The sequence below is a fragment of the Rattus norvegicus genome, unplaced genomic scaffold, assembly GCF_021556685.1.
Source record: "Rattus norvegicus strain SHRSP/BbbUtx unplaced genomic scaffold, alternate assembly SHRSP_T2T unassigned-0000237, whole genome shotgun sequence".
NCBI classification, from domain to species: domain Eukaryota; kingdom Metazoa; phylum Chordata; class Mammalia; order Rodentia; family Muridae; genus Rattus; species Rattus norvegicus.
The window spans coordinates 1-12,500 of NW_028238944.1; the positions used below are offsets into that span (position 1 = coordinate 1).

At 52.5% G+C, this 12,500-nt stretch overlaps 1 long non-coding RNA gene across 1 annotated transcript in view; it reads left to right on the top strand.

Moving 5' to 3' along the window:
* The first annotated feature begins 7,075 nt into the window (after nucleotides 1–7,075).
* Nucleotides 7,076–12,500, top strand: part of LOC147997177 (uncharacterized) — an 18,388-nt gene continuing 12,963 nt past the window's right edge. Inside the window, exon 1 of the long non-coding RNA XR_015648129.1 lies at nucleotides 7,076–7,340. This is a non-coding gene — a long non-coding RNA (uncharacterized LOC147997177). The remainder of the gene's footprint in view (nucleotides 7,341–12,500) is intronic.

Sequence of the window (12,500 nt, forward strand, 5' to 3'; positions counted from 1 at the left end):
AGCTACAGTGTACTCTTACGCATAAATAAAATAAATAAATCTTTAAAAAAAAAATAAAATATGAGGTTGGCTCTCTTTGCTCCTCTCTTTGCTCTTTTGCTCTTCCTCTCTTCCCCTCTTCCCCTTTGTCCCTTCTCTCCCCATTCCCCTCCCAAATTCTCTCCACGTGCTCATGACTGGCCTTTACTCTCTTCTTCTACCTTTCTTCTCTCATTAAACCTCTCCGTGGAGGGGGAGGGGTGTGTGTGTGAGTGGGGGGAGGGGGGGAATGAGGTTGACCAGTCTTCCTGTGTAACAGAGGTTTAAAAGGAGGCTGGTCGACAAAACGTTTTTTTTTGTGGTTTTTATTCTCTCTCTCTCTCTCTCTCTCTCTCTCTCTCTCTCTCTCTCTCTTTCTCTCTCTCTCTCTTAATCAACTCGGAAGTCGATCTGCTGTCCCTTTTATTAAAAGCCAAAGTATTAAGTGGCGAGCCGATGTTTCAACTTTCACCATTCTGTTCCTTTCACCAAAAAGAGGGGGTTCTTTGGCTTTTCCTTTCCTTTTTGAAACAAAACGAAAGGAGGAGCTCGACCAGTTGGCCTAGCTTCCCTGTTCCTTTTCCCTCTTCCACGGTATGCTCGATGAAATAAAGTAAATAAATGAAGTTTCTAGTTATGTATTTGTTTGGGAGACCCGAACTCTCTCTCAAGAGAGAGTTGCATCTTCCCGCTGCCGCCCCCCCCCCCCCCACACACACACAAGGCCTCCTCCCTGTATGTGGGGGGAGGGGAGGGGTGGACAGGAGCTAGCTGAGAGGGGGTGGGGTGGGGCGGGGCTGGAGAATATGCAGGTCCCTGAAGGTCAGTCGGGGAAGTACTGCTGCTGCCCTAGCACGCTTCAGTGCCTCTTTAGAGTTTAGAGTTTTCTAAAGTTTTCTGCCTGAAATCAGCGAGTGATGATTTCACTGTGAAATGATGTCTGATCATCGCTCTCGCTGTCCTGTCAGGGCTCCGGCTCCTGGCAAATGTCTGACTGAAGGAAACCTTAGTTAGACTCACACCCAGCTGTTTGGAAATGGTAATGGAGTTGATAGCACACCCTGGGGGAAAGAGGCAGACTCCCTTTTTGCTCACTCTCAATTCCCAGCCTCGCCCTGCCAGCTCGGGGATTTCTAAGTAAGGGTGAATCTGGACCATATATGTACAGGGTTTGGCGTTTCTGATTCATGTTTAATGTTTAGTTAAATAAAGCTTGTCAAGGGCTGGAGAGATGGCTCTCCACAGAGGTGGTTCCCCTTTTCTTAACCCAACTGGGACAGAAGTGCAAACTATCATCTACCTATCTGGGAGTGGAGTGGTTGGATACAGGGAGATGGAGCATTTGCAGTTAGTAAAGTTCTGCTGTCGGTTTTGTTTTGTTTTGTTTTGTTTTGTTTTGTTTCCTTTCATTTTTGGATAGATTTTTTGGATAGCCTTTTTTTTTTTTTCTTTTTAAATACAAATTTTGTTTTCTGTGCAACATTCTGATCATAGTTTCCCATCGCAAAGCTCTTTCCAGATCCTTCCTCCCCATCCACCACCCCGTACTAACCCAGGCCTGCCCTTAGATGTGGTTGATGCATACCCAGGTGAGTCTCCATTGGAGAAAGGACGATATTCCCATCTCCTATGACTGTCAATGGCCGATGACCTAAATGCCAGTGACTTCGGACTTGACTCCATTTTCCCCTCTGAGAACTGGGTTTGGATCTGTTGAATGCAGGCAGGCCCTCGGTTTTGAAACAAACAAACAAACAAACAAACAAACAAACAAACAAACACACCAAAAAATATTTAAAGCAGGCAACAACTGCCTGCACGCCAAGAGACTGTTGACTCCTCTTTGGAGATAGTACGATGTGAAACTTGCTTAATAAAGTAGAGTCCACACAACACAAAGGGAACACTTTAACAAATTATGAAGGAGAGAGGGGGGGGGTATGTTTATCTACCTCCTCTTGTTTCTCAGACTAGAGATTTCATCTTCCTCTGTCTCTCGAGTGCTGGTGGCTTTGCTGCTGGTTTGGGGGGGGGGATTGGGATAGGGATAGGAAGAGAAAAGGCTTGAGTGCTGATTTTAAAGCTCTCTCTCTCTCTAAAGCTCTCTCTCTCTAAAGCTCTCTCTCTCTCTCTCCCCCCCTCCTTCTCTCTCTCTTTACACACACACACACACACACACACACACACACACACACTCACTTCCTAGGATGAAAGAAAAGAAATGAAAAGGAAGGCACCCATGGTGATGCATGACTTTGATCTCACTTTGGTCTCAGCACTGGAGAGGAAGATAGGAAGACCTATCTAGATGCAACGTGAAGAAGGCCTATGTCAGATGAGTTAATGGCTAGGGAACTGTTAGCTGGCTAGTCTGCCATTTTGTTGCAGTTGCTAATATTATAAGGACACTTTCTCATTGGTTGTTTCTGCTGTTGCTGCCAGAATTCATTACATATTCTGTTAGGCTCTTCTGTGTGATAACACACTCAGAAACCGAACACTGTTGAAGTCAGTCTAACTGCTTTCTTTGTTGTCTAGTTACCCGCAATAATCTTGGACCTGAACTGAACACCCAGCAGCACTTCCCGCACCCACCCATGTATAAGCTTTTATAACCTGGACCACCAACACTAGAGCGACAGGGCAGACAGAGACTATTTGGAACCGGACTTCCATTTTGAGTTTTTGTTTGTGTTCTTGTTTTTTTCTCCTGTCCTGTCCTGTCCTGTCCTGTCCTGTCCTGTCCTGTCCTGTCCTATCCTGTCCTCTCTGTCTGTATGTCTGTCTGTCTGTCTGTCTGTCTGTAAATCCACACATATAGTTCTTTCCACATCTTATATCTCAAAACAAATAATGCTTGCTGTGATCCTCATTTCATTCAAGGGTACTACTCTCTAGACCAGAGGAGCCCCCTTACAATTCTCCACAGGTAGTGATGACCGGAGTGTTCAGTGCGACTAAGCAGGAATTATATGGTTGCCGCCATTATGCTTGATCTTACCGAAGGTAGGGTTGCGGGGCATGGTTGCCACGATGGCGACCAGTAGACCGTGATTGAGGAGACGGAACAATAATTAACCTACAATTCTCCCTCTCTGTCAACTGTTTCTCTGTCACTCTCTGTCTCTCTTCCCTCCTTCCCTCCCCCGTCTCTCAGACCTGAATGAGCATTGGAACTAAAGTAAATGTACATGTGAAAAGAAGCCAGGTGTGGTGCTGCATGTCTTTGATTGCATCACTTGAGAGGTGAAGGTGGGTAGAACTCTGTGAGCAGGCTGCAGACCTGATCCAGGTACTGATTTCCAGGGCTTTTGTGCAAAGACCCCTGACTCAACTAAAGAAATGAGGAGGAAAATAAAGAAACAGATACAATTAACTTGGAATAAACCAAACAAACTAAGAAAAAGGAAAGGCAGTAATGGAGTGGCCTGGCTTACAGAGGAGGGGCAGACATTTATCTGCCATTGCCTCCTCTGTTGAACACACAAACACAGGCGCCGAGAGAGCGAGAGAGCGAGAGAGCGAGAGAGCGAGAGAGCGAGAGAGCGAGAGAGCGAGAGAGCGAGAGCGAGAGAGAGAGAGAGAGAGAGAGAGAGAGAGATCTGTTAATCTGTTTGTCTCCCTCCCCTAGTTTTTCAGACAGGGTTTCTTTATGAAAAGAAAGAAACTGGTAGCTGTAGGCTGGTAGCTGCTGGCTGTTAAAGGTCTAGGTAAAACAATGTGATGGCCTAAGAGGAAAATAAAGAAACAGATACAATTAACTGTTAAGGCCTAGATGCCGTGTGAATGAGGCCTACATCAGATTGGTTAAGATAACTGTCACCTGGCTAGCCTGCCATTTTAATATTGCAAGGACGCCTTCTCATAGGTTGTTTCTGCTGTCACTGCCAGAGTTCATTACATATTCTGTTAGGTTCTGTATGACACACACTCAGAAACCAAACATTGTAGAATCCAGTGTGTCCTTGAGTGCGTGTCTACAATGCGTGCGTGCGTGCGTGCGTGCGTGCGTGCGTGCGTCTGTGCATGCGTGTGTCCATGGCCATGCTAGAGCCCACCCCAGATTTGTGTTTCAGAGATCTTTACTTATTTATTTTTCCTGCCTTGGCTTGTGTAGGCACTAAGTCACCACACTTCCCGAAAAACAAAATGAAACAAAACAAAACAAAATCCACCAACAAATGGACCAAACCCAAACCCCAAGCCAAACAAACAAATATTCCTGCCTGCCTGTCTGTCTATCAGGGCTACAACAGAGAGAAGTGGAATCTTGAATGAACAAAACTAGAATACCTAAGTCTGCCTGTTTCCCCTCTTCCCACCCTCCCCTGCCCCCCAGCCCATCCCCTAGAGCTGGTCTAGCATGTTCTCTGACCCTGGGGGTGCGGTGAACCGGCCTGCTTTGCTAAACTCTGTAGTGTATAAACTTGGTAACTCTAGAAAGCAGGAGCTGAAAATGTGCAGATAAGGTGGTGGTCGAGCTGTGTGTGTGTTGGTGTGGGAGGGAGACTGCTTCGGTAACTGCTGCTTTTCAATGTCCGGCTGAAACTCTGTGCTTATGATGTATCTTTTGGTTTATTCGATTTTACTTACTGTCTATTGGGTTTGCATTTGATTTTTATTGATTTTATTGATATTTATGTTTAACTATTTTGACCTGGCTAAATGACTGACTGACTGACTGACTGACTGACTGACTAAGTCTACCTGGCATACAGGAGGAATTCAAGGACGAACGATTGTTTAAGTATGACAAAAATAAGTAAGTAAGTAAGTAAGTAAGTAAGTAAGGGGGTTGGGGATTTAGCTCAGTGGTAGAGCGCTTGCCTAGCAAGTGCAAGGCCCTGGGTTCTGTCCCCAGCTCCGAAAAAAAAGAAAGAAAAAAAAGTAAGTAAGTAAGTAAGTAAGTAAGTAAGTAAATAAATAAATAAATAAATAAATAAATAAATACGATCATTTAGAAGTAATATAGGCAGAAGGAGAACATGTGGCTGTGGATGGTCTGAGGCTTCTGGCTGCTTTTGGGTGCCTCTTCACCTTTCTGCACGTGCAAACTGAGTTTAATTAAGTTCTGTTTCCCTAGAGGCTGGGAAAGGGAGAAACAGAAGTGACCTGGAACATCAGGGCTAATGGCCGGCTGCCTCCATCTTGGTGAGGTCAGGTGTCAGCCAAGCTGGCTGCCAACCATCCACAGTTGAATCCAAAGTGCCCAAATGGGACACTATAACAAATCATGTATACAGATTTGTGTATATAGAAAACATTTTTCCTTTCTCTTCTTTTCTTTTCTTGAGAAATTCAGCTGGTCCTGATGTCTTTCCCTCGGTGTGTCCCTCTGTCATCTCTCTCTCTCTGTCTCTTTGTCTTACTGTCTCTGTCTGTCTCTGTCTGTCTCTGTCTCTGTCTCTCTCTCTGTGTGTGTGTGTGTGTGTGTGTGTGTGTGTGTGTGTGTGTGTGTGTTCCTTAATCTCAGCAGCACTACTCATCCAATCGATTTTTCCTCTCCCCTTGTCTCCTTCACATGGCTATTACCCCACCTTAAACAGCACTAGAAGAGCCTGGCAGGCAGATATCTACCCTCTATGCTGTCAGAATTTTTTTTTTTTTTTTTTAAAGTCAAAACCTGGATTCTCAGGAGCCATGTGGTGTGTCCTCCTAGGTTCTGGTGCCCTCTTCTGGCATGCAGACATATAGTCAGCAGAGAGAGCTGTGTGGGTGGCCGAGGCAGGCAGAGTGGACCTCTGTGAGCTTGAGGCTAGATAAGTCTACGGAGCAAGTTCCATGACTGCCTGGGCTATACCAAAAGAAACGTACCTTGAGGCAAAACAAAACAAAGCAGAAAAGGTTCTGCTTTTATTTTACAGACATGTGTTCTCTCTAGTCCTATTGACTATAGAAGTTTGATCATGAAGTCACATTGATTTTTATTACAGAGTTTATTTGTGTGTGAGAGAGAGAGAGAGAGAGAGAGAGAGAGAGTTTTTTCTTTAATCTTCAAACATATTTTTTATTGTTTATTTATTTTATGAGCACACTGTCACTGTCTTCAACACACAAGGAGAGGATTCCATTACAGATGGTTGTGAGCCACCATGTGGTTGCTTGGATTTGAACTAAGGATCTCTGGAAGAGCAGTCAGTGCTCTTCACCGCTGAGCCGTCTCTCCAGCCCTGAAACAATATCTTGAATAAACAATAACAAAAACACTAAAACTAAGTCTGCCAGTTTTCCTCTTTCTTTCTCTCTCTCTCTCTCTCTCTCTCTCTCTCTCTCTCTCTCTCCCTCCCTCCCTCCCTCCCTTCCTTCTTTCTTCCTTTCTTTCTTTTTCTTCAGATAGGATTTCTTAGTGAATGATATTTATGTTGATATAAATTTTTTACGTACTTTTGACTGGCTAACTAACTAGCTAAGTCTGCCTGTCCTAAAGAAGGAGTTCCCCTGCCACAACTAAATACGTGCATAGAAAAAAAATATATAATTATTAACTTGGGATGAAACTAATGTAACAAGCAAGCAAACAAACGCACAAGCAAACAAAGTAGGGATGGTGGTGCTGGGTGCCTGGTATATGGGAGATGGGAGACCTGTGGTCTAGAGCGTCCAGAGCTCTGGCCTCCATACTCTGGACTGCATTCTCTCTAGCAATCTTCCCAAAGTGGCTGTATTTAACCATGTTTTTATTTTTTAAATTGGCTCTCTCTCTCTCTCTCTCTCTCTCTCTCTCTCTCTCTCTCTCTCTCTCCCTCCCTCCCTCCCTCCCTCCCTCCCTCCCTCCCTCCCCCCACCACACACACAGAGGCACGTGTGAACAAGGGAATGCAAATGCACAAAATAAGTATGTTTTGATCAGAGTGAAAACAAATCACGGGAATTTTAACCATTCCACCATCATTCCACCATTCTTTTAATTTACTCTCTGTGTTTAGTCTTCCAAAGAGGGTGGCAGGTGTGTGGTTTGGTGAGTGCCGGCTGGCGGTGGCAGCGAGGAACAGAGAACAACAACAACCCCCCCTCCCCCCCATCGGGATCGGTGGAGGGTTTTAAAAATGAGTGAGCCATTTAAAAATGGTGTGGAACTGAGGTCGCCGCCACCCTCCCCTCACGACGGAGTTTGGACGCTCCCTTTTCCTAACTGTGCCTGTTCCTTGCTAATTGTTAACCGATTCGAGAGTGCATGTCCTTTCACTTAGAGGTGGCCTGTTTTCACCGCTCCGTCCTACTTTCCTTTTCTGGGTGCCTGAGGGGGTTGGCCCCGAGTCCATCCCGCGTTCACTGTGTTCCGGCGGGACAACCGGGACCGTTTGTGCCATTCGGGAGAAGTGGTGGGTACCTGCCCCGTTGTGCGTGGGTGAGTGTCCCCCTGAGCTAGGGAGGTCACTCCGGAGAGACGGAATGAGTGTGTGTGGCGGCGGCGGCGCGTGACAGTCTGTATTGGTTTGCTTGATCGAGATCGCTGTCGGGCGACACCTAGTGGCGACAAGTTTCCGCAACGCTCCTGTCCCCCGGTTGGTGACAAAGGACGGGGAAGTGCCTGTGGTGAGCCGGCCAGGGTGAGAGGGTGACAGGCAAGCAGGCGGGTGCGCGACGGAGACGCCGTCCTGTCTGGGGACCATCTCTAGCTAGGAGGTTGTACCTGGAGAACTTCAGGGGAGGAGGGTGGCTGTACGACCTATTGGGACACAAGGAGGGGTTGGTGGCAGCTGGATGAGGTCGACCAGAAGGCTTGGGCCCCGTCCCGGATTTTTTTTTTTTTTTCCAATTTTTTTTTTTTTAATTTTTTATTTTATTTTATTTTTTTTTTATTTCTTCCCTCCTCTCCGGTCCCAGCCAGCGGGACCATAGACACTTTTGAGGCCGAGAGGGTGCTGTGTCCCCGGCCTCCGAGCCGAGGTGGCCCGGCTAGGGGGCGCCACGGAGTTTTTTTTTTTTTTTTCTTTTCCAGGAGTCCCTTCGGTCCCAGCCAGCGGGACCATAGACACTTTTGAGGCCGAGAGGGTGCTGTGTCCCCGGCCTCCGAGCCGAGGTGGCCCGGCTAGGTGGCGCCACGGATTTTTTTTTTTTCTTTTCCAGGAGTCCCTTCGGTCCCTGATAGCGGGAGCCTGGACCTCTGAGGCCGAGAGGGTGCTGTGTCCCCGGCCTCCGAGCCGAGGTGGCCCGGCTAGGGGGCGCCACGGAGTTTTTTTTTTCTTTTCCAGGAGTCCCTTCGGTCCCTGATAGCGGGAGCCTGGACCTCTGAGGCCGAGAGGGTGCTGTGTCCCCGGCCTCCGAGCCGAGGTGGCCCGGCTAGGGGGCGCCACGGAGTTTTTTTTTTTTTTTTTCTTTTCCAGGAGTCCCTTCGGTCCCTGATAGCGGGAGCCTGGACCTCTGAGGCCGAGAGGGTGCTGTGTCCCCGGCCTCCGAGCCGAGGTGGCCCGGCTAGGGGGCGCCACGGAGTTTTTTTTTTTTTCTTTTCCAGGAGTCCCTTCGGTCCCTGATAGCGGGAGCCTGGACCTCTGAGGCCGAGAGGGTGCTGTGTCCCCGGCCTCCGAGCCGAGGTGGCCCGGCTAGGGGGCGCCACGGAGTTTTTTTTTTCTTTTCCAGGAGTCCCTTCGGTCCCTGATAGCGGGAGCCTGGACCTCTGAGGCCGAGAGGGTGCTGTGTCCCCGGCCTCCGAGCCGAGGTGGCCCGGCTAGGGGGCGCCACGGAGTTTTTTTTTTTTTTTTTTTTCTTTTCCAGGAGTCCCTTCGGTCCCTGATAGCGGGAGCCTGGACCTCTGAGGCCGAGGGGGTGCTGTGTCCCCGGCCTCCGAGCCGAGGTGGCCCGGCTAGGGGGCGCCACGGAGTTTTTTTTTTTTTTTCTTTTCCAGGAGTCCCTTCGGTCCCAGCCAGCGGGACCATAGACACTTTTGAGGCCGAGAGGGTGCTGTGTCCCCGGCCTCCGAGCCGAGGTGGCCCGGCTAGGTGGCGCCACGGATTTTTTTTTTTCTTTTCCAGGAGTCCCTTCGGTCCCTGATAGCGGGAGCCTGGACCTCTGAGGCCGAGAGGGTGCTGTGTCCCCGGCCTCCGAGCCGAGGTGTCCCGGCTAGGGGGCGCCTCCGAGACTTTATTTTTTCCAGGATCCTCCCCGGTCCCTGCCAGCGGGAGCATGGACTTCTGAGGCCGAGGGGAAGCTGTGTTCCAGGCTATCTACCATGGCCTCCTCGGTCTGTGAGCACTCAGGGTTCTAAGGTCGACCAGTTGTTCCTTTGCGGTCCGGTTCTCTTTCTACATGGGGACCTCTTGGGGACACGTCACCGAACATGACTTCCAGACGTTCCGTGTGGCCTGTCATGTTTATCCCTGTGTCTTTTACACTTTTCATCTTTGCTATCTGTCCTTATTGTACCTGGAGATATATGCTGACACGCTGTCCTTTTGACTCTTTTTGTCATTAAAGGACGTTGGAAGAGGCTTGCACCAAGGCTGTTTGCTTGTCCAGCCCTAGCTCTTTTCTTCTGCGCATGGGCCTCTTCGATGCTCGAAGCTTAGCGTCCCCCCATGAGTACGCGCTTCCTGCTTTCCCGTGCTTGCTTGCCTGTGCTCTGTGTGGCAGCTTTATGACAACCGTCCCGCGTGTCAGGCGTTCCCGATTTCCCCGTGGTGGTTGTCGTCCGTTACCGGTAGGAGTCGTTGGTGCCGAGTGCGACTGGAAGGGTTTTCCCGTTTGGTGCTAGTGACCCCCTGGCGTGCTCCTCTGCGGCCGACCGGTTTTTTTATTTGTTTTTTTTTTTTTGTTTTTTGTTTTTTTTTTTTTTTTTGTTTTTTGGAAGGAGTTCCCGAACCTCCGCTGCTTGGTGGTGTGTCCCTTTCTTTCCTGCTGTGTGCCTCCCGAGTTGCACCTTTTCTCCTTCGAAGGGGATTTTATTTTTTTATTTTTATTTTTTATTTTTTATTTTTTTTTTTTGAAGGAGTTCCCGAACCTCCGCTGCCCGTTGAGTCCCGTTCTTCCACGCCACGTGCCTCCCGAGTGCAACGCTTCCTTTTTTTTCTCGCCCTCGAGAAGGGTAAATTTTTTTTTTTTGTGTGTGTGGCAGTGTTAGCGACTTCTTCCCGTGCTCTCTCTCGCTCTTCTCGCTCGTATTCCCGTCCAGTGCGTTGTTAGAAAGCTCTCACGCCCGTTGTTCCCGATGCATGGCGTGTCTCGCTCCCGTTGGATCGATGTGGTGCTGCCGCGTTCTCTTCGGGCCGGGGCCTAAGCCGCGCCAGGCGAGGGACGGACATTCATGGCGAATGGTCATTCAGCGCGAATGGCGACCGCTCTTCTCGTTCTGCCAGCGGGCCCCTCGTCTCTCCTCCCCATTCCTTTGCAGGGTGGTGTGTGGAAGTCAGGGGTGCGGCTGTCCGGCACGAGCGCTGACCCGCGCACACTTGTTGCTGTGGTTCGCGGTGTCCCTGTGGACGTGTCGGGGGCGCTTGCCCCCACGCCGTTCACTGCTTCGCGGCCCTCTTCCCCCGTGCCGGGGGAAGGTGGTAGACCCGCTGCGGTGCATACCCTTCCCGAATGGTGTGTGCACGCGCCCTGCTTTGTGTGAGCCTTGCGGTGCTCCTGGAGCGTTCCGGGCTTTGACCACCAAGGTGCCCGCTTCTGAGTTGGCGGTGGCGCTTCCCGCTCCCCGGCGTGCCTCCTGTGCTCCATGGTGCTTGTGCCTTTACGCTTTCCCTTGTCCTAGTTGCCGGCTTTCTGCACGGTGACAGAAAGGGGGGGGGTCGAGGAGTTGAGTGTGCGGTTAAAAGGCTCCTTCCGTTGGGTGAGCGCCCACCCCGTGCCTATGTTTTTGGTGCCTTCACCCGCGGGCCCTGCGCGGTTAGGGTGGTGCTGAGCGATCGCGGCTGGCCCTTTTTAAAGACCGGACTCCCTCAAGTCAAGGCTCCTCCTTTGTGTGCGCCTTGAAGAGGCCTGGCTCTCGGCGGGGACCTGTCGCAGGTCCCCCCGGTCCGCGAATGCTCAAGAAGACCCCGGAGAAAGAGACCTTTGCCGATACCGCAGACCCCCCACCAGCTGGCGCGTGGTCCTTCCCGTTCTGTCCCGCGCCTGTTGCTCGTTTCCCGTTGCGTGCACGGAGCCCTTGGCTGCTCGTCGGTGTTGGGTTCGTCCCGCCCTCAGTGAGGAATTTGCCTTCTCTAGCTATCTTCGGAAAGGGCTTTACGATCTCCGAGGGGCTTCTCCCGGATGGTCCCCTCGGCTGCCCGCCCTGACCTCAGCCTTCTGCGCGCAGCGTTTGCTCTCTCGCCTACCGCGACCCGCGCCTCCCCGCTCCGAGTACGAGGAGGGATCACGCGGGACGGGGCTCTGTCGACCTGCCGCTGTGCGGAGCTTGTGGGGGAGATTGGGTTTCTGGTGGCAGGTGGCGGGGAAGGGCCGTGCACACGCCCGCGTGCGCGGTACCCCCCTCACCGCGAGGGGTCGTCGCGGGACGGGTGGGTTTGGAAGGGCGGCGGTGGGCTCCCGGTCCCACCCGCCTCCGTTTCCCCCGTGCCCTCCGTCGCGTGTGCGTCCCTCCCACGCGCGTCCACGTCCCGGCCACTCTCGCGGCGAGGTCGTGTCGCGTGTGGTGCGTGCCGCGTGCTCTCGGGCGTCTGCGGTTGCCGCCTCGTCCCCCCCTTCCACGGCAGCGTTCCCACGGCCGGTGGAGATCGCGGGAGCCGTCCTACCCCCCCTTCCCCCTCCGCGGGGCTCTCGAGGGTCCGTGAACCGCGGGGTTGGCCTCGCTCTCGGGGGCGGACTTCTTATTTGGGGGAACCGGCGGTCGGCCGCGTCCGGCGCGTCGTCGGACGTTGGGACCCGCTGCCACGCGGGGGTCTTCGTCGGTTGGCGTCGGCGTCTGCCTCGGTTCGCTCTCGCGTCGGCTGGCGTCTCCTCGGGCTCCCGGGGGTTGTCCGTTGGTTTCGGGTCGGCTCGGTGCCGCGGGCGTGGCGGGACTGCTCCGGGTTGGGTGCAGTGTGATTCCCGCCGGCTTGGCTCGCGTGCCCGGTCGCCGCCCGAGCGGCCTCCCGGTCCCTTGTGAGGCGTCTCCCGCGGGGGGTGCCGCTGCGGCCCGCCCTGCCGTCGACGGTCCTCGTTCTGCCGGTTCGCTCCCCCTCCCCGCCCGCCGGCGTTCCTTTCTCTCTCGCTCCTCGTCTGGCCGACCCGCGGCCGTGCTGCCGGGCCCCTCCTCACGGGGGGGCAGCCGGGCGCGCACGGGTCCCGGGGCGGTCGCGGGGTGCCTGGGGGGAAGGGCCGCCCGGCGGGCGGGAGGAAGTTGCGGTTTGAAGGGCGTCCCGGCCGCCGCGGCCGTGGCGGCGCGTCTCGCCTGGTCTCTTGGAGGCGTGTGCGGGGGGAAAGACGCCCCGCGAGGCGTAGAGGAGAAAGAGGCTTTAGTGGCTGTCGCCCACGCCGGTCCGTGGGGCCTGTTGGCTGAGGGTGCGTCTGCGCGGGGGCCCGTCCGGCCCCGCCGTCCTCTGGGAAGGCGTGCGTCGGGGGAAAGC